A 20,050-nucleotide genomic window follows, 5' to 3' on the forward strand; every position below is an offset into this window, starting at 1 on the left:
ACAGGTATTACAGAAAATTGAAATTTTTTCCAAAAAATTTCAAAATCGATTGCTATTCTCAAAAAATTTCAAAAATCCAAGGCTGTTCTTAAAAAATTAATTTTTTGGAAAAAAATTCAGAAATCCACAGCTGATGTCAAAAAATTAATTTTTTTAGAAAAAAATTTCAAATATTAAATTTCTTGGAAATTTTTTCAAAAATTCATAGCTATTTACAGAAAATTAAATTTTTCCGAAAAAAATTTCAAAAATTCACAGTTATTTTCAAAAACTTAAATTTTTTGGAAATTTTTTCAAAAATTAACAGATATTACAGAAAATTATATTTTTTTCCAAAAAATTTCAAAATCGATTGCTATTCTCAAAAAGTTTCAAAAATCCAAGGCTGTTCTTAAAAAATTAATTTTTTGGAAAAAAATTCAAAAATCCACAGCTGATGTCAAAAAAGTAATTTTTTCAGAAAAAAATTTCAAATATTAAATTTCCTGGAAATTTTTTCAAAAATTCATAGCTATTTACAGAAAATTAAATTTTCCTGAAAAAAAATGGATAAATTATATTTCTTAATTTTAACTTTTTTGAAAAATAAATTCAAATATATAAAAATATTTCTAGTAAAAACTAAAGATTCCTTAAATTGGGAGGGCTACATCCACTCCAGTTCACCTTCCGTGGAAGCCACTTGGTTGAACTGCGAAGGCTTATTCAGGAATTCTATAATAAATGAATTAATTAATGTAAAATAGGAAGTCGGCTTTTAGTTATTGTCTAACTTTTTGTGATTCTCTTTCACTTCCCTTCTAAGACTGAATTGAATACCAATTAAAACATACATATGGCATTATGTCCACCACATCTACATGGCCTTCCGACCTCGTGTAGGGGCTGCTATTGAGTTTAAATGTGGACATGTTATTTTTTGACTAGTTAATACATTTCAAAATACCAACCTTAATTACATTTGAGCTCTTGATGAATTTGTTAATGTTGTTCGATATGATGCATTTTTACTAAGGCACACTGTATAATATTTAAGTGTAATTAAAAAAAAAAAAAAGATTAAATATGTGTTTGACATTTTCCAAGAATTTTGTAAGAATTGACATTGAGGAACGATGCGATGAGGAAAATGCCATCTTTGTTGTCTTGTGGAGAGGGTTCTGAGTAAGTCTAGAATACTATTAATACTACTTCACATCAGTCAAATGAAACTTAAGTAGATGGGGGAAAGGTCGCTCCGAATCAGTCAAGAATGTGTATGACATAATATCATATAAGATGACGTTGTTATTTTAAGTCTTAATACTTAGATTTAAAATTTGCAGTCATTTATTTTATTTTTTGTCAAAATACATAACTGTTTATTATAGAGATTTTTATGGGACGTCAGCATGGTTGATGTTGGCCATTTGGGGGCTCGTACACTCAAATTATATACCAATAGAAACTCTTTTTGGATGCTAAAATGAGACCAATAAATAAAATGACTTAAAACTTACTCTTTAAAAATGATAAAAAAAAATTTATTCCAGCCCAACACGTGGCCCGCAGGATTTATTGCGGCATACTAAATGTATATGTGCGGCTCACTACTTATTCTCACTTCAAGTACTAACTTTTTTGAAAAATTATCGCTCTGAAAAAAAAAAAAAATTATGAGAAATTATTTAAAAAAAGAAGGTCGTTCGATGAAATTATGCAACAGAGGATTTTTTTTTGAATTTTTTCAAAAAATTCAAAAAAATATCATACTGATGTCCCTGAGCATGGTTGCCAGATTGGGCTTCTTTTTAAGTAGTTTGTCTTTGAAAAATTAGGGTTCCCCTAAATTTGAAATAAAGAAATATTAAATACTTTTGTATTATAAAGCCATTTTTCATGAAATTTAATTTAATAGGTTCTGTGTCCCATTAAAATATTTCAAGTGGCAATGCACCCATTTTATTAAAAGGTTGGACATCCCTCCTCTAACCCACAGTGTTATTACATATCGCACCATTTCAGTAACATAAAATTTTCAATTTCCTGAACATTTTATTACATAACTTTTGCTATCTTTGCAAAAATGAGCCAATTATCGAGCGTTATTTTTTTGACTACATTATTCTTTATAACTTTGTTTTTTGCAAAATTATTTTTAGGCTTGTGTTTTTTTCACAATTCCAATAAATGCTACTAACTATTTTTTGCAAATTAGTGCAAAAAGTTTTTTGCAATTTTCTTCTCGAATTTCGATTTGGGAATTTTTTAAAGTGATTAAAAAGTGTACTTTTCTTCTAGGCAATTTTTCAGATGCATTTATGTTGGTATGCCATTTCAAGTTTATAACATTCTATTTTTTTTAACATACTTAACTGGATTGATAAAGTGGGAAGAATCCAAGATAATTAGAATTAAATTATCAGGATCTTTTTCGACAACAATGAAACATTCATATTATAATAATTAGTATATAGAAGTATTTTCTTATTTGACAATTTTCAATTTGGATTCTCTATCTCTCCTTAACCCGAGCAACGCCGGGGAATCCTTTGCTAGTATAGTATAATAAAAAGATTCCCCCTTCTTAATTCTCTATTAGTCATTTTGCAAAAAGGATAAACTCTTCCGGGAAAGTGTCTCAAAAAAGCTCGTTAAACTACTCACACTGGATATCATTACATTGATATTGATATATAAAAAGTAAGATGAGGGTAAAATAAAGGGGAGGGTAGTTGAGGCGGAAAAGGCGTATGGGGAGGCCCATGAGAAAGAAACAAAGAAAATGTTGAAGAAGAAAACATTGAAGTTTATATTATTATTATTATGTTTCTTCTTCTTAATATAATAATAATGAAAGAGGGTTTAATGGAGTGAGGCTGTCGAAGGCAGGAGATTCTAAGGGAAGAAAGAAGCCGGAGTGAATGAGAGTGTGTATCTTTGACTCTGCGAGCGCCCGTGTGTCTACATTCAAATGAATAGTAGGGATATCTTCTTTTGGCGTGCGCTTATTTTGACGGAAGTGCAAAATAAAGGTTTCGTATTCATAAAGTAAATCCGTTAAATTGAAACTTTAAGAACTCATATCTTATTCATTTCTAATTATAAATTAAAGTTTTTTTAATAGAAAAATCAGTATTACAGAATTATTATATCAATAGTATGTAACATGTATTAATTTAAGTCAATTTTTTGTTATAAAACATATATTTCATACGCAATGAACTTAATTCACAATTCAATTAAACTTTTGGGACAAAAAATTAACAAAAGTGTTTTAATATGCATTAAGATGGGATTTTGATGCTGAAACATAAATTTTAGGATTAAATATTGAAGAAGTGCTGATTATACTGATTACTGTGATAGAAAATTGATTTACTAATTGACTGAAATTGGATGGACCTTTTTTTTATTTGTATAAAATACTTTCAAAAATTTGTTTCCCCCCATTTTCAATTTTTCTTCCAAAGCGATAACTTTTCTTGATCTGAGGCGGGGAGGGGGATACAGCCCCTCAAGTACCCCTAGGGACGCCTTTGTGTGTTGTAGTGTATATATTGTAGAAAATATTTGTTATAAAAGTGCTTTAAATTAAATATATATGTTATTAAAATCATTATGGTTTAACTTTCCATTTAGCAAAATATATAAAATGGGTATGCTCTGTCAATTTACTTTTGCACTCTCGTCAAGTACAAAAAGAGAGCGATTTTCATATTCATTTGATGGAGTGTAGGGCACACTGTCTTCTCTCTCTCTCTTTTCCTTCTTCTTCTCCTCTTCTGTTTCTTCCCTCTCTCTCTCTCTCTTTCTCTTTTATTAAATATATATCTTTTTCTTATTATTCTGTTTCTTTTTTTTTTATTGTTATTCCTTTGATTCAACTGCCCTAAGTAGTAGGAAGATAGTCGATCATTGTGGATTCAGCTCAGACCCTCTCTATCCACCTCCGATTAGGATCTTTGGTCTTGATCAGAACATCAGTGCAGGGACCTTGTAAAGTGCATTTCTTTTTTCTGTTACCTTTTTATATGTACGGGAGGATCTCTAAAGGGATTCATTGAGCGTACTTTAACTCTTCAGCTGTCAGTTTATTTATTCATCCAACAACTATTTAATTAATCCATTAAATAGCAGGATTTCTTCTCCGACCAACAACTTATGCAAAGTCACCTCCTCACCCATCGAATCTCATGAAAAGTAACCTCTAAGTGCATCCTGTCATTTTCGTTAAGTGTCATGTTGGGATGAATCTCCCATCCGATTGCGGACGAGTCTCGTAAAAGGAGGCGGATGAAGTATCCTGTGCCCCTAAAGGAGTGACTCAACAACATTTCATATCGCATTTCATGACGACTCTTCCATGGTAAGAGTATTTCCAGCCTTTTTATTCTTCATTTGTTATTTATCATAGTACCTATGTCATAAATTCATGATTCCTTTAATTAGCCGCTAATTGTTGGCTCAATGAACATACCTACAAGTTCATCATGACTCATTATTAGATTTGTATCATATATGACCCTATAATTCCTGCAATACTCTAAGTTATTTATTTTCCAAAGCTGTTATCAAATTATAATTGATTCTGAGAGAGGGAACATTGAAGTATATCTCAGGTTATTTGCTATATGAGGAGCTATAAATAGTATATGTCCTTCTTGGACTAACTAAGAGTAGATGACGGATTGCCACTCCAGTCCATCCTGGGGTGAGAACCAAATCGTCGTTACTCAAATATATATTCCTTTATTCTTTCACTATGAAACATAATATTTCCCAATTTTTAATAGATAAAATAGATTTGAAAATGGTCTCACATTATTCATATTAAATATTAGACTTTGAAGATAACATATAGCCAGGCAATAATAACATATTGTATGTTTATACATTTTTGAAGTTCACTCCTTAGGAATTAGATTATAAAGATAGCAGGCTAGGAAAATAAAATAGTTTACTTTTAAGCTTGCCAACTCCAAAAACCAGGCAATTTAGCATCACTAACCAAAACAACTAACCTCCTTTCCTCCTAAATAATATTCAATTGTCAGAATTACCATGTTCATAGTAATTTTTGTATTTTTACATACCGGTAGAATTGTATTTAATACAATTCAACTCATTATTTTCCTTTAATCACTCGATGATATATTATATTTCTATGAACTTAAAATAGAGTTTTTCTTAGTTTAAAACTATTAATATCGATAATAATAGTATTTCTTATTTGGCATTATAAACGAACTCTGAAAGTATATTTGACAACGAGATTTAGGAAGTAAATATAATAATTAAAAAAATATTCAAATATATGCGCATAATACGCGGAACGAAAAATTCAATTACTTGCCACATCTTGAGGACTAAAATAAACACACATAACGTGATCCAAATTAGAGCCATGTTCTTCGAATATTGTCGAAAGATATTATAATTCTAATGTACAATACTTAATTTTATAAAAATCCTCTTATCAGAATCATTTTTCCGAATATTTTACAGATTTTAAAAACAAATGCGACAATCTAATTTTTTTTGAGGATTGTTTAGATGAATACAATTAAAAAATAATAATATCTGAAATACTTTTTTCCAAGAAAGTTTAATTTTTAGCAAACAGCTGTGGAGTTTTGAAACTTTTTTCGTAAAAATTTAATTTCTAAATTTGTTTTGCTATTTTTTTTTTTTTTCACAAACAGACAAACTTAGCTTTGTTAATATAGATTATGACTATTGGATGACTTATTCATTCGTTTAATTGCCAGCTATCTGTAGGTTGTTGTAGTCTCATGACTCATTCTCTCCTTTTCATCACAATTATTCAAAGATGGAACAAATATAATAAAATATAAAAATAAATGGATACACTCCTTTATAAGGATATCCATGATTTGAGGAGAGGGCAAGAGAGACAAATATCCCTTCCCTCTCCATTCTATTTCCTATATTGAGTCCATATGCTCAAATGTCAAAAATACCCTTCATTTTTTTAAATCTTTTGAGCATGGAATTTGCTGAGTGTCCTTCATTTATTCATTAATATATTATACAAACTCTCATTATTATTTGAATTGTTTCCATTCATTTTATTAATTAGCAAACCCTGTCAGATGTTTGCAGACATTGTACACTTAGTCCATCAACACAAAAGCAATTTATAATGATTTTTCTCATAATTGAGTTTGGATTACATTTGTATTCTTGGACGAATGATCCCTTCTTGTATAAAAGGTTAGGGAAAAGTCATTTCGTATTTTCCGCTATATAAGAGGTATTCCGATCATCCAATTATAGCCAAGTAGGCCCCATTCTGTTTGGTACCTTTTTGCAAACGATACTCCAGCTTCATAATGTCTTTTCGTAGAAGCCCTTGTACCTATTGGCAAAAAACACATACCATGAATTTCCACAGGCCTCTATTGCGGCCAAATTTGTAATCCCAAGATCTTTGGCCATAGACAGAAACATGTGTTAGTCACTTGGTGCTAGGTCCAGACTATCGGGTTGATGCATAAGAACTTCCCATACGAGATCCTGGAGCTTCATTGCATATGTGTATAGCATGGTGCTGTGTTGATAATATCTTATTCACCATTGCTGCCCGGTTCTGTGATATCACCAGTATCAAAATGGTCGAGTTGTTCAAAGAAGAGGGTAGAATTGAGGAAAAATAAAATTTCTCGAACCTATGTTGTACAACACGAACCAAAAGAGTATCGGCCCCATATATATTGCAAATTTTCTTTGTCCCTTTCGGCGGATTTTTCCTTTCCAGATAATAAAATTATAAATTATAGCGAATTTCTTACTTTGAGACCTCCATAATAGACGCACAATAATTCATAATTGAATGGACCAAGCGCAATACTGTCCAAAAAGCGTTTAAGTATACACTCATACATTTGAAACGCCTTATCGTCTGATCCAATGTGACCAATAATGAACACGATATTCTTAGTTAAAAAGAAGGCTGGAAATACGAAATTACTTTAACCCAAAAATTAATAAATGTTGCGTACAAGTGGTAATTTATTTGTCTTAAAATGCATTATTTAATTACAAGATAAAGTCATTCTAATTTCCAACTGTGTTAATTGAACCTATTATTTCATTTTAACCTATTCAAATTGCACGATAATAATGTATTTATTTATGAATAATATAACAACTGATGACATTTAACTCATCCTAGTTATTTGAATACAAAGTTTGTAAGTCTAAGAAATATATATGAAGTAAAGAAATCCATATGGATTTTCTCAATTTCTTGAATTTTGTTCAGGATTGTTTTTATGTAGACACACCAAATATCTATAGAGGTTTAATAAATAAAAAAAAGATGTAAAGGAACATCTATTTTATCAAAATACTTTACATTTGCTCCATTCGAGACTTCCAAAAAAATGAAGAGAATATTCCTCAAATAATTTTGTTTTTTAATATGCAAATTTGTCAAACCATCATTCAAAATTAAGTTCCTGCTCATTTGTTTTTATGTATTGAGTAAAACTATGAATCCTACAATTTTTTGTAATATCCATAAAAGGAGGTTATATCAAAGTTTACAATATGTACAATACATATTATACCATGATTTATGGCTGAACATTTGTACTGCTTCCTTCATTCCTATATTTACAACTGTAGTGCATCAATATAAAAACAATCTAATATAGGGATATAAATTTTATTTTTTTATTTTTTCAAGAGTAAAATTTAAAAGAGAGGTTTTGTGAGGTGATGTATGTAACCAAATCATCTGAAAATAGTAGTCGGCACAACTTTTATTCAATATGTGAGCCCTCAGTTCTAATAATTGCCTCAATACAAGGCCTAAATTCCTCGCAAACCTTGACTATATAGTCAGACTCGAGCATGGTATACTCCTTCTTGGTGGAAGCCTCTAGAGACTGGTCAATTCTGTGAGTAGAAGCACACTGCATCTCCTCCAGACATCCCTCAATGGAGAAGTCCAAGGGATTCGCGTCTGGTTGGAAAGTTGTCTCTCAGGAAGGCCTGGATATTAGCGGCGTGATAACACGGAGGTCCGCCTTAAGTTAAAAACAAAGTATTCCACGAACTTTTCTCTGGCCCAAAGTTCGATGTAAGCTTCCGCATTGAGCTACTTCTTCCTCTCCACAAAAACGGGAGGACAGACTCCGCAACGCAAAGGACCACGTTCTGTCTTTATTTTTTTATTCAGAAAACATGTCTTGCCTGAAGCTGAGACATTGTTTGAATGTTCTTTTGTGATGTAGCGGCTATTTTGCTTATTCGCAGTGGCATCAACGATGAAACTTTTTCCACCAGAAAAGAACACACACCTTTGACCTAATTTTACCTTCGACTTTTGACCTTGTGAAAATTTAGAATCTTCTTTACTTTTTTCAACCGTCTTAGCTTTCTTTGTTCAGAGATAAGATGTTTTGTTGTTCTTCTTCGTGATTTTGCACCAATATCATTCACGATTGTAAATAATATAATTTGTTTTCCACTATATAGGATCAACCCTGTACATAGTACAGTACAGACCAATATTTCATAGACGTATTTGAGTCATTATAAGCTTATACAATATAGTTATATAAAATCCATTAATTTATCTTTTTTATATTGTGACCATCAATTTTGACAAATTTGTATATAAATTGCGGCACATCGAAAAGGTTGATAAGATTAATTTGTTTATAGAAATTGAGGATAATTTGTCGTTGCTTTTGAGAAATATCATTATAGCCGGCTTTTATGTTGATGAACCACAAATATACTTATATAGCCATATATATCATATACATATTTGATGAGTCAACTACAGTCTTAATATTCAAATTAGTGGAAGGAATGAGTTAAGATACCCAAGAATTTTAGCAATAGTTAAATACCTTCATTTGATTAAAGAGACTTAGTTTGTGTTGACGGACCGTAAATATATTTCGGATATGAGTCAAATACGGAAAATTTATACCCATAAACAACTTTTCCACAATCATCAATTAGTTATAAGCTTATAGCACTCCTGATTGACCCCAATTTTATGTTGACGATCAAGATTAATAAAAATACAAAGTTATACCATTACGATTTTCTGACTGATGTTTGACTTCCAACACGCTTTTTTATAGTGACATCATAGAGTATAACTGTCACCTAGAGTAGCTATATTTCGCCCTCCTTGACTATTACTATTCTAAAACCGCTGTTATACTCTATGACGTCACATCTGTCAGACTTACACAGCAGTCGGTAAGATACATTAAATTGTAAATGCTAGGAAGCTAGATTAAATGAGGATAAAACTTTGTATCTCTATTAATCTAAGTCATCAAATTAAATTTTTTGGAAAACAATTTCTAAATTTAAAAAAATCAAATATTAAACTTTCTACTTAGAATCAAAACTTCCATAATCTGCGGAAGCTCCTGTTTAGGGATAGTTTAGAACCTTTAATTGATGTAAGGGGCTTATTTTAGCTCCGATATAGCCTCGGATTTACTGATAAAAATTCATTCATGCTTCATTATTTTATTGTGAAAATCAATTTTGCGTACTTTAAGCGTACTATGCGACACACATAAAGGGTTGATTAGAATAATTTGTAGATAGAGATTGAGGATTCGTTCAAGAATACGTATGTAATCCACACTCCATTTTGAGGAAAATCATTATCGATTGTTTTTGCGTTGACGGGTCGCCACATATTGTAAATGCACTCCAATTATAAGTTTTTAAACCCTTTTTTTAAATGTAATCTCTACAAATATGCCAACATAAAAACAGTCTTAAACAAAAATCCAACAAGAGAAATGCTTTATTTATTTATTTTCTTCATGGATATTTCATAGACATATTTGAGTACATAATTATATACTTTGTATTCCAATTTGTGGGATGAGTTAAGATACTTAAATATTTTATCTATTGTTTGGAGTCTTTATTATACTTCAAAGACGAATAACTTGTTGATGAAAATGGAGTATAAGAACACAAATGTAATCTACACTCAATTTGGAGTGAAAAACATTCTAGCTTGTTTTTATGTTGATTGCCCACAATTGTCCAATATATTTTGGCCCATGGAATGCAACTAGAAGTTGCACAAACAAGAAGCTTTCAAAAGATGATGATCCCCCTCTCTTGCTTAACCATTTTTAGAGTCTATAATATACATACAAATAATTTTTTAATGCGTGCGTTTTGATCTTATTTTAATTATGTTCAAATATGCATGCCTTATTTTTGCGAGTTTATTGAATATTTTGCAATTTTGACCGTTCATGCAATGTATATATACACACTAGTTATATATATTATTTTAAATAAAGGATTTATTCTCTTCATTCTTTTTATTGCACAGCTTTGCATCTTTAAATAGCCATAGATTTATCTACGATGAATCTCTTCTTCTCCTTATGGTGGCGGTTGTTCGCATATCCATTGCATACATATATGTTGTATACTAGTGTTGAGACTAGGTCTTAGATTGAATTTTATTTCCGGATCGATCTTTAGGTTTTTTTTGGGGGGTTATATTTGGAGAGTGTTTAACATAGACGTCATAAATTGCATCATAATTGAAGGAAAAGTCATCTTGGAGGCTCATTTAATTTGATAATTTATCAAATATTAACTTTTTGAATAACAATTTAAAAAATCCATAGCCATTCGCACAAAATTAAATTTTTGGAAAAAAAATATTTTTTTGATTTTTTAAAAAAAAATTCTTTATTCATTTCAAAAAATTAAATTTTTTGAAAATAATTTCTAAAATCCACTGCAATTCACAGAAAATTGAATTTTTATGTGATAAAAATTTCGAAAAATCTTAAGTTTTTGACAAAAAATTAAATTTTCTGAAAAAAGTATTTTCTTTTCAAAAATTCATAGCTATTCTTTTAAAAAGTTTAATTTTTTGAAAATAATTTCAAAAATCCATAGCAATTCACTCAAAATTTATTTTTTTAGGATTTGTTTTTTTTCAAAAATCCAAAGCTGTTTACAAAATAAAAATATTTCCAAAATCCATGGCTATTCACTGAAAATTAAATTTTTAGGAAAACTTTTTGAAGAATTATTTTTTTGGGGATTTGGGGTAGGGTGGGGGGGGGGACTATAGCCCCTCCAGTCCACCCCTTGTGGATGCCTCTGATACTTTTATTGTATAAAATAAGCAAATTTCCTATAAATTCTATTGAAATTTCATCAAATGTCCATTAAAAATACTAAAAAGACTTGACATTGCATTGAATACTACTTGATGCCAATGAATGTACGTATATTTGAATATAATCAAAGTTATATCTACTGAAAATCCCTATGAAATGTTTAAATTTGTACATTTAGTTTTTTAAGGATCCATTAGGCTCGAGAAAAGTAGGATAATTAGAGACAAATCTCTTATTCTTTCCATTGTAATTGAATTTCTTTCCGGTTCAGTCTTGATTGATTTTTTCTGTGGGGATTTGGACCGAACTCTGAGTCCTTACCGAGATCTCAGACCGTGGACCGCAATTTATTCTATTCGAATAAATAGCGTAGTTTCTCTCCTTCCAAATAGTATTTTGTCAACCCTTATTGAAGACCGCAGCCCCTTCCAGTTCAGTCCTAAAAACTTATACAGTTGGGTCCTTCCTGACCTCACTCAAATTTAATTCTTCTTCAGTTTTAGTAGTGACAGTCTTAAGGACTGTTCCTAGAATGGTCATAACTGGACCTAATAGACAAAACACTACCGCCATTTAAGAGCTTTCAAATTGTAGAGAGAGTGTTTTGGTTTTAAAAGTCCAAATTCACTGACGTCATAAATAGCATTATAATTGAGGGATACGTCATCTTGTGGCCGCAAAGTTTCAAATACTGTTTGATACCTATGATAGATATTGATTTTTGAATATATGATAATTTTTAAGGGGCTACATAACCTTTTAGGGGCTCCAACCCATCCAAAAAGGGTGTAGCTACGCCACTGGTTTTCAGTTATAATGATTGTTTAAATTCCTATTGAGTTTTGTCCTAATACTGTTGCCATGGATCTGCAGAAAAGTCGTCCTGAACGTTCAACAATAACCCTTTAGAATCTCTCTTCACCGAATTTTAAAGGGACTAAACATTCTTCTTTAAAGGTCCACTAAAAATCTTAGACCGCTCTAGGATTTTCAGACCGAGCCCCAACACTAATATAATCTTCAAATCGCTCCATCCTTACCATTAAAGGTATTCAAGTGGCATATTAGCAATAGTAGTAGTAGTAGACATGTTCTAGTCGTTTCTCTCTCTCTCTCTTTCTTTCTTAATATAAAGATATAATCCTGACAATATATGTATGTATATTTAAATCATATTATGTATATTTGTAGACCTTGGAACGACGAACATACACCCCCCATTCCCCAAAATATATACATACATGTTACATGTGCCCGAGGTCAGGTCTTCTTATCTGTCGTTTGAAAGTAGATATACAGGGTTAAGCAGCAAAACATGGACTCAAGAGTTTGCTTTAGAGATACTAGAATATTTTTTTATTTTTAATAATAAAAATAATTAGGGTTAATCCTAGGGCGTCCACTGGATTATATATATATATATTTTTTTTTTTTTTTTTAGGGGGGGGGGGGGGGCTTGGTTTAAAATTAAAAAATTAAATTAAAACTCATGGGGGGAAAAAATTGTAAATTCAATTTTTACGAAAAAAATTTCAAAAATTAAATCGAAAAAATTAATTTTTTTTTAAATCCACCCTACTTCTTAACCTTCATGACCCCTGTCATGTCCTGTGTATGATGACAATTCCAAGTCACCTTACACGGCCTTCCAGATGGTCTTTACAGCCATGGATAAATTGTTGGCGAGGCGATTCATCGATTCGCTGGGGTCGCCCAGAAGAAGGAACTTTGTATCCCTCAATAAATTGCGCTTAAATATTTCCTTATTTATAATAAATATTTGACTTCCTGCTTTCATGGAGAGGTCTACTCCATCATTTTCATATTAGCCACCTTGAAAACTCGGCTCTAAGAGCACTTTACAATGTTCATAATCCTCGCCATCTCAACTTCAGCATCTCGGAGATCTGAGATGCCCTGTCTTTTGGCTGTTTTTTCACTCATGATGATGAGATTACGGAATGTTTATTGTAGTTTGTTTATGAACAAAGAATGGCTGAATTAAAATTTCAAAAAAAATAATCACTAAACCTCCCTATAAGAATGAAAAATTAAATATTAATTAACAGTCCACGTTTTGCTGCCCATGCCTTGGGAAATTGTCTATGAGTGAGGATCCTGTTAGTAAGGAATAATAATAGATACAGTGAAATTTAAGTGTTTGAATATTTTAAGTAATGATTATGAATGTAGTCCTTCACTATTAAATAAATTATAGTGCTCCTTGGACGCTAATATATTATCATTTTCAAAATAGAGAGGAATAATGAATAAGAATCCCTTGCAGGTTACCAACATATATTTTTCAAACAATTTTCAGCTCCCTAAACATCACACTTGTAATTTCTACGCGCCCTATAAAAGCTCCATCCCTAGTAATGTTTTGATCGAAACTGTTTGAATGAGCAAATTGACTACTCAATTTTTGGTGAATCTGGTGGTTGTATAATCAGATATGCATAAAATACGTCTCTGGGAGCTAGGAGGCCAAATAATCTTGGGGTACCCAGTCGTAGCAGTGCTCCTTGAGCTAATCTTGAGTCGTTTTTCAGGTGTGGCAAGGAGGTAGAGACCTGTTGCTAGACTCCAGCCATTTTTGAAACTACAGAATCGCTAATATCCAGATTGTTGCTCACAAAAATCATCCCAACAATCCACCATTGTTCTGCCTCGGAAAATGTAATATGCTTGAAATCTAATGCTGTGACTCCATTGTGTTTTTTTGGCGTCTAAGTGAAACGTGTATATTTATATTTCACCACAAATCCATTAAGATCGGATCTCTTTGAATTTTAAACTTTAACTAGATATACTTTATTCATTAACAATAGAATTATAACAAAAATAATACTATAAATAGATGTGTGCCTGAGCTCTCTTCATCATGAATGTAGTCGCCCTTAGCGGTTATGATGGCTTCCAGTTATGATGGTGTTCGGATGATTTACACTCCAGGACTTCCCCTCGACATGCACCCATATAGTATAGTCAAGGGGGTTTAGCATCTGGGATATAGGAGGTCCTTCGAAGGAGTCCTGCAACGGAGGAGATGAGTTTATTTAATTCCTGGGTTAAAACCCTCACTAGGCTCTTTCCACCAACTTTTTTGATAGCTCAATAGAAGGCCTGGTGTTAAACCCCAATATGTCTTGCATGGCCCTCATGGAATTTGCCTATGCCGGTTTCTTTACCTCCTCCGGGTACAGTTTGGCCTTTTTGACAGAGCCCTTCTTCCTCTTCAACGTTTTGGACTTGTTGATGGGGTAGAGGGTGGTTCTGGGGACGCCGTGCCGCTTGTAAATATCTGTAGGGACTTTTCTAGTTTCAAGGAGTGCGGGAATGAAAGTTCATTGATCACGTTCAAGTGCCATTTCTCGACTAGTACGTACGCTAAAGAGCTCAGGGTTTTTTTGCTACTAATTGCTTATCTTTAATATATCGTAGTGTTAATTAATTTCAACCCCTTCATTTATTATTCAATTAGTAAGTGTTTAGATTTTCAATGGACCACCCGGTATGACGGAAAACTCCGGTATATTTGAAACGGAGGATTTCATTGTTACACCTTGATTTTTAAATATATGACATTTAGAACAAACTTTAGTCTAAGTTTTTTTTATATGAATATATATACAAATAAATAAATTTGAAAAGAAAATTATCATAATATACTTACATATAAAAAATTATAATAAGCGTTGTAGGAAAAAAATAAGTTACTTATGAATAAAGCGTTGGAAGTAAAGTTTTATATGTATATTGTTGCATTTTAAAATATATTCATATAATATTTTAGAAATTTTATATATATATATTAGGGCAGTTCTGTTTGTGTACTTAAAAGAAATCAATTAAAATGATTTTCATTATCTCAATCCCTACAAACAATTGTAACATTTAAGTGCTCTTAAAATTTTTACTAAAACTATACATCTATCGATGAATTGTTGAGGATAGGGTTTTGTCCGTCCTTCTTTAGGACTAAAAACTGTAGTCCAATCCAGTTCAGGACTGTCAGGGGCGTCCGCAGGAGGTTGGCTGAACGGGCTTTTTACTAGATTTTTTTTTTTTTGCTCAGAATGAAAAAAAATTATGCAAAAAGGGGGGATAATTTTTTTCCCAAAAAAATTAATTTTTTGTGAACACTGGATTTTTGAAATTCAATTCCAGAAAATTCAATTTTTTGAGTTCAGCTGTGGATTTTTTAATTTTTTTTTTTTTCCCAAAAAATGTAATATTTGAAATTTTTTCCAATAATATTTTATCCATTGTGCATAACTGTGGATTTTAGAACTTTGTTTTTCCAAAAAATTAATATTTGAAATTTTTTTTTTTTTTTAATTTTTTTTTGCGAACAACTCTGGATTTTTGATTTTTTTAATAATGCTCTGGATGTTATTGATTTTTTTCTAAAAAAGATAATATTTTATATTTAACTTTTTAATTTTTTTGTGAACAGCTATGAACATTTTAATTTTTTTTTGTGAACCAAAATATTCAAATAATTATTTAAATTTTTTTCCCAAAATATTCAATCATTGAAGTATTTAGTGAATGGCATATTTTTATAATTCCTAAAACAAAGCCCACCGCCCCAACCCCTAAATAATATATGCCTGAAGTCCGTATATCAGTCCTAAAAACGGATAAAGTTCGGTCTTTGATGACGTAACTTACCTTAATTTATTCCTTGTTTAATCTGTTCCTGTTCTGACAGTCCTAAGGACAGATCCTAAGACTGCACAGAACCTGACCGAATAAATAAAGACGGACACAACGCTAGTTAATGACGTGATGTGTATTTCAAAACTGTGAATATCGACCTACAATGACACCATATGACGTTAAATATGTTGCAAAAATCCACTTTGTACAACTCACAAATTAGGAATGGGGTTTAAATCTATGCTCTATGGGTTTTGGAGCACCAACTCCTTTTTTCATAGCTCTGGAATTTATTAAAAAAAAGAGGAATTAGGTCGGGTAGAAACCTCAGCGGAAAAACTAGTTACCAAACAGTATGAAAAATTAGGTATCCCGAGGTCTGACATCAATACAAAAACACTTATATTTCATCTAAGCAAAAATGGCTCCGTTACGGAATCCCTAACTCAACAATTTATACGAATAAGTCGAAGAATCAGAAGGAGAGTAAGAATTGCACATTCTGTTTCGAGAAGATAGGAACGTCAGTGCATATTTTCTACGAGTGTGATGCAAGCAACGACCTCAAAAACTAGTTAAGTAGTGGCCACGAATCTGAATCTTCCTAAGGTTTTAAAGTTAGAGGCTGTCATCAGCGAAGTGCAGGAGATAATCCATTTTTTCTGATGTAATATAAAAACAAGCTATGTCAACAAATTTAGAAGATGTAATCGTTAAGTACTCGACGCTTTGGCTAATTTATTCTACAATGGTTGTTAATTCGGACTTTAAATATTTGTATTAAAAGAAATGCTGTGATTTTTAGGGTCATTTTATTTTGTTTTTTTTCTATTATTCATTTAGACCCTTGTTAAATATGTGTAGGGATCGTATTTAATTTAGTTAAACTATTGATTTTTTGTCAGAACTGTAAATAAAATTATGCCTATTAGGCTTTAAAAAAGATAAAAAAAAGAATTCGACGAAAATGAGATTGAAAGAAATTGCTGTATATATTGAGGTCTAAAAAATTAGTCAGCTATTTGAAAGCGACCCAATTTATGTCTACAGTTATAAATGTCTTGTACCGATTAAAGGATTAAATTAAATTAAATGTATATTAGAATGGAAAACAGTCATCTTTGATCTTAGAAACAACAATATATGTAGTAACGTTAATAAAATATCGGAGGCCTTTTACATGTAGCATCGAGCGTGTGTAGAGGGTGTATTGTATATAGTGCTTCCTCATGTATATCATATAATATTTTTGATTGAGAAATAACAATGTAATTTAAATATTAGTCAAATTTCGATGGTGATTCACATCTAGTGTCGAGTGCTCTAGAGACTAAAGTAATTCATATCTAATGAGTCATAACTTCATATTATTTTATTTATCCGAAGTATTTATTATTAATCTTTCATTTTTGAATAGAAAACATCTGTGTATTGAGTAACTACGTGTGAGCGTGCTCATGAAAAACGGTGAGTCACACTTTGAATTGGTTAGGTAATTGTCATTTATACCAAGATTAATAAAAATATAAGGTTATACCAAAAACCTTTTCCGACTATTGTTTGACGTCCACCAGGCTTTTTAAAGTGACTCATATAGGATTACTGTTACGACGAGTAGCTGTATATTGCCTTTCTTGACTGTTTGAGTACTGCTGTTATACTCTAGGACGTCAAATCTGTCTTTCGTGCCTAGAAGTAGGTACGGTACATCAAATTGAAAATTATAGCAATCCCGATTAAATGATGGGTTAACTTTGATTTATACTATTAAAGCAAAATTTGTCTTTTAGTTGACACCGCCTAATTACTCAGATTAATGCTGGGTACTACGACTAAATGATGAATACGGGGTAAGAAATTTAAAAGCGAGGGCTACCATTAAATATACATCGAAGTTTTATTCGTAAGGTAAAAAAAAAGAAGTAGGGTAGTGAGACAAGTAAAAACTTACAGAGATTTATAAGGGCCACCCTACTATGAGTTAAAAGAAACTGAGTAATTTTAATTGACGATTAAGAAAATAAAAAAGTACTGTACACAGACTGTTGGTCCTACAAAATAAATATATTTCAAGCTACGCCACATATTAATTTCCAAGCAGTATCATGCATTGGAAATTTCTGCGTGTGGCAAATATTTTGTTATTTTTATTATTATAGAATATCCAATTTATGATAATTATTTACTTTAAGTAATTATTGTTATCTATTTAAAAAAATCTTTTTATTATTTCATAATGATTATAATATGGATATTAGGTATGTTTGTGCTCTCATTCATAATTATTAATGACTCTGCTAATTATCGTTACAATTAATATGAATTGACAATGAAATTCATACATTTTTTTTTTTAAATAACTCAAAATATCCAGTGACTCTCCCTATTAAGTTATAATACAAAGTCAACGGGGTCCTTAGGGGGTGGGCCGTGGACCCCTTCCAAATTAAGAATTTTTTTAACTAGAAAATTTTGTCGTCATTGGTGCAAATTATCCAGCAGAGCAAAAAAAAAAAAAATTATATTTGCAATTTAATTTTTTTTCAAAAAAAAAAAAAAAAAAATTGACTTTTTGTGAGTAACTATAGATTTTTGAAATGTTTCTCCAAAAAGTTTAATTTTTGACACAAGAAAATTAATTTTTTTTTTCAAAAAATTATAATTGTAAGGAAATAACTGCGAATTTTTGAATTTTTTTGAATAACCATGGATTTTTGAATTTTTTTCAAAAAATTTCAAAAACCAAGCCCCCCCCAATATGGAAATTCTGCGAACGCCCCTGAAAGTATATTCTATATGAGGTGCGTCAATCTAAAATATTATTAAAGAAAACAAAGGTCTTTATTTTATTGTAATTTTTGAGCATTTTTAGATTTATTATTCAAATTTGTGGGATGTGTTAAGATACTCAATAATTTCAGATGTAGTTAAAAATCTGTATTGGATTTAAATCCCCTTTCAACGGTAAAATCATCAATTTCTCCTTCTTTTATTCTGAAGATCAATTTTACCTACTTCAAGTCTAATTTGCAAGCACCCAATAGGGTTATCAGAATAATTTGTACATAGAGATTGCGAATAACTATTTCTCCAAGAATACAAATGTAATCAATACTCATTTTTTGAGGAAAATCATTCAAAACTCGTGTTTGTGGTGAGGGGTCATTTATACATCCTAATATTTTCATCAAAGGCTTACTATTCAAACTTATGGAATGAGTTCAGATGCCTAATTATTTGAGGGATAGTTTAGAATCTTAATTTGTTATAAGAGCCCCCCTTTCCACCATAAAAGCAATCAATTTATCATTCTTTGATTGTGACGATCAATTTTGTGTACTGGAAGTGTGATTTGTGACAAAGCCAAAGGGCTAATAATCATAATAAGATGAAGTCTACCCTTGAGGATTGGTTGTGGAGTTATAGTTGTAAGTCCTTGTCGGACTACGAGTAGAATTAGGCATCTGCATAGAAGTTATTCCAGGAAATACCACTTTATATTTTTTTTCCTCTCCTCTCTGGTTACAGCTGATTGTAGCTTATCTAATGATTATTCTTTCTCTCCTAGAAACATTCTTCAAATTCTCGGGGATACCATTTTTTCTTTGACCCACTTATTTTACTCAAGATTTAGATCACTTACTACCAATAATAATTTCTTTATAGAAATGGACAATAATTCGTCCTTGAAGAAACATAATGTAAATAATATCTCAGACTCAATTTTGAGAAAAATCATTTTAACTTTTTTCTGTGTGGACGGGGCACTCAATAATAATCATGTAATAAATTTTTTGTTTAGTAGGTCAAAATAACGGGTTTGTCTTGATTCTGCTCCCTCCCCTTCCATCCTTACTACTATAATTAATTAATGGACAAACTTATTCTCTCTAATATGTATATTATGTATTACAATGTTCAAGCTCATTAGTTAATGACTAGTACATAATGTATATATTATTAGTATTGAAACTTGAGATAGGACGGGACGTGGGCCCGAATCCAATGTACCCGACTACGCTATAAATAAACTTGTATTATACAAAAAGATCCGTGACTCGAACCGGCTATGGGTACAAAGATAAAAAAAACACTGCTTTTTGATGGGAAACAATACTGTTTAAGCCAAGCAATGACTTGAAAAGCCTTCTGTGGAATCCGCTCCATAAAGCGAATAATAATAATAAAAAAATAATAATAAAAAAAAGCCAATTTTGAACAACCAAAGAACGTGTTTT

General features: G+C 31.1%; 1 protein-coding gene across 1 annotated transcript in view; it reads left to right on the forward strand.

Annotated features, from left to right (window-relative positions):
* The first annotated feature begins 3,777 nt into the window (after positions 1-3,777).
* The window catches only part of da (transcription factor daughterless), a 53,036-nt gene continuing 36,763 nt past the window's right edge, over positions 3,778-20,050 (forward strand). The window contains exon 1 of the mRNA XM_040721181.2: positions 3,778-4,348. The gene's annotated coding sequence lies outside the window, so the exon portion shown is untranslated. The remainder of the gene's footprint in view (positions 4,349-20,050) is intronic.

The sequence above is a fragment of the Lepeophtheirus salmonis genome, chromosome 11 (assembly GCF_016086655.4).
Source record: "Lepeophtheirus salmonis chromosome 11, UVic_Lsal_1.4, whole genome shotgun sequence".
Classification (NCBI taxonomy): domain Eukaryota; kingdom Metazoa; phylum Arthropoda; class Copepoda; order Siphonostomatoida; family Caligidae; genus Lepeophtheirus; species Lepeophtheirus salmonis.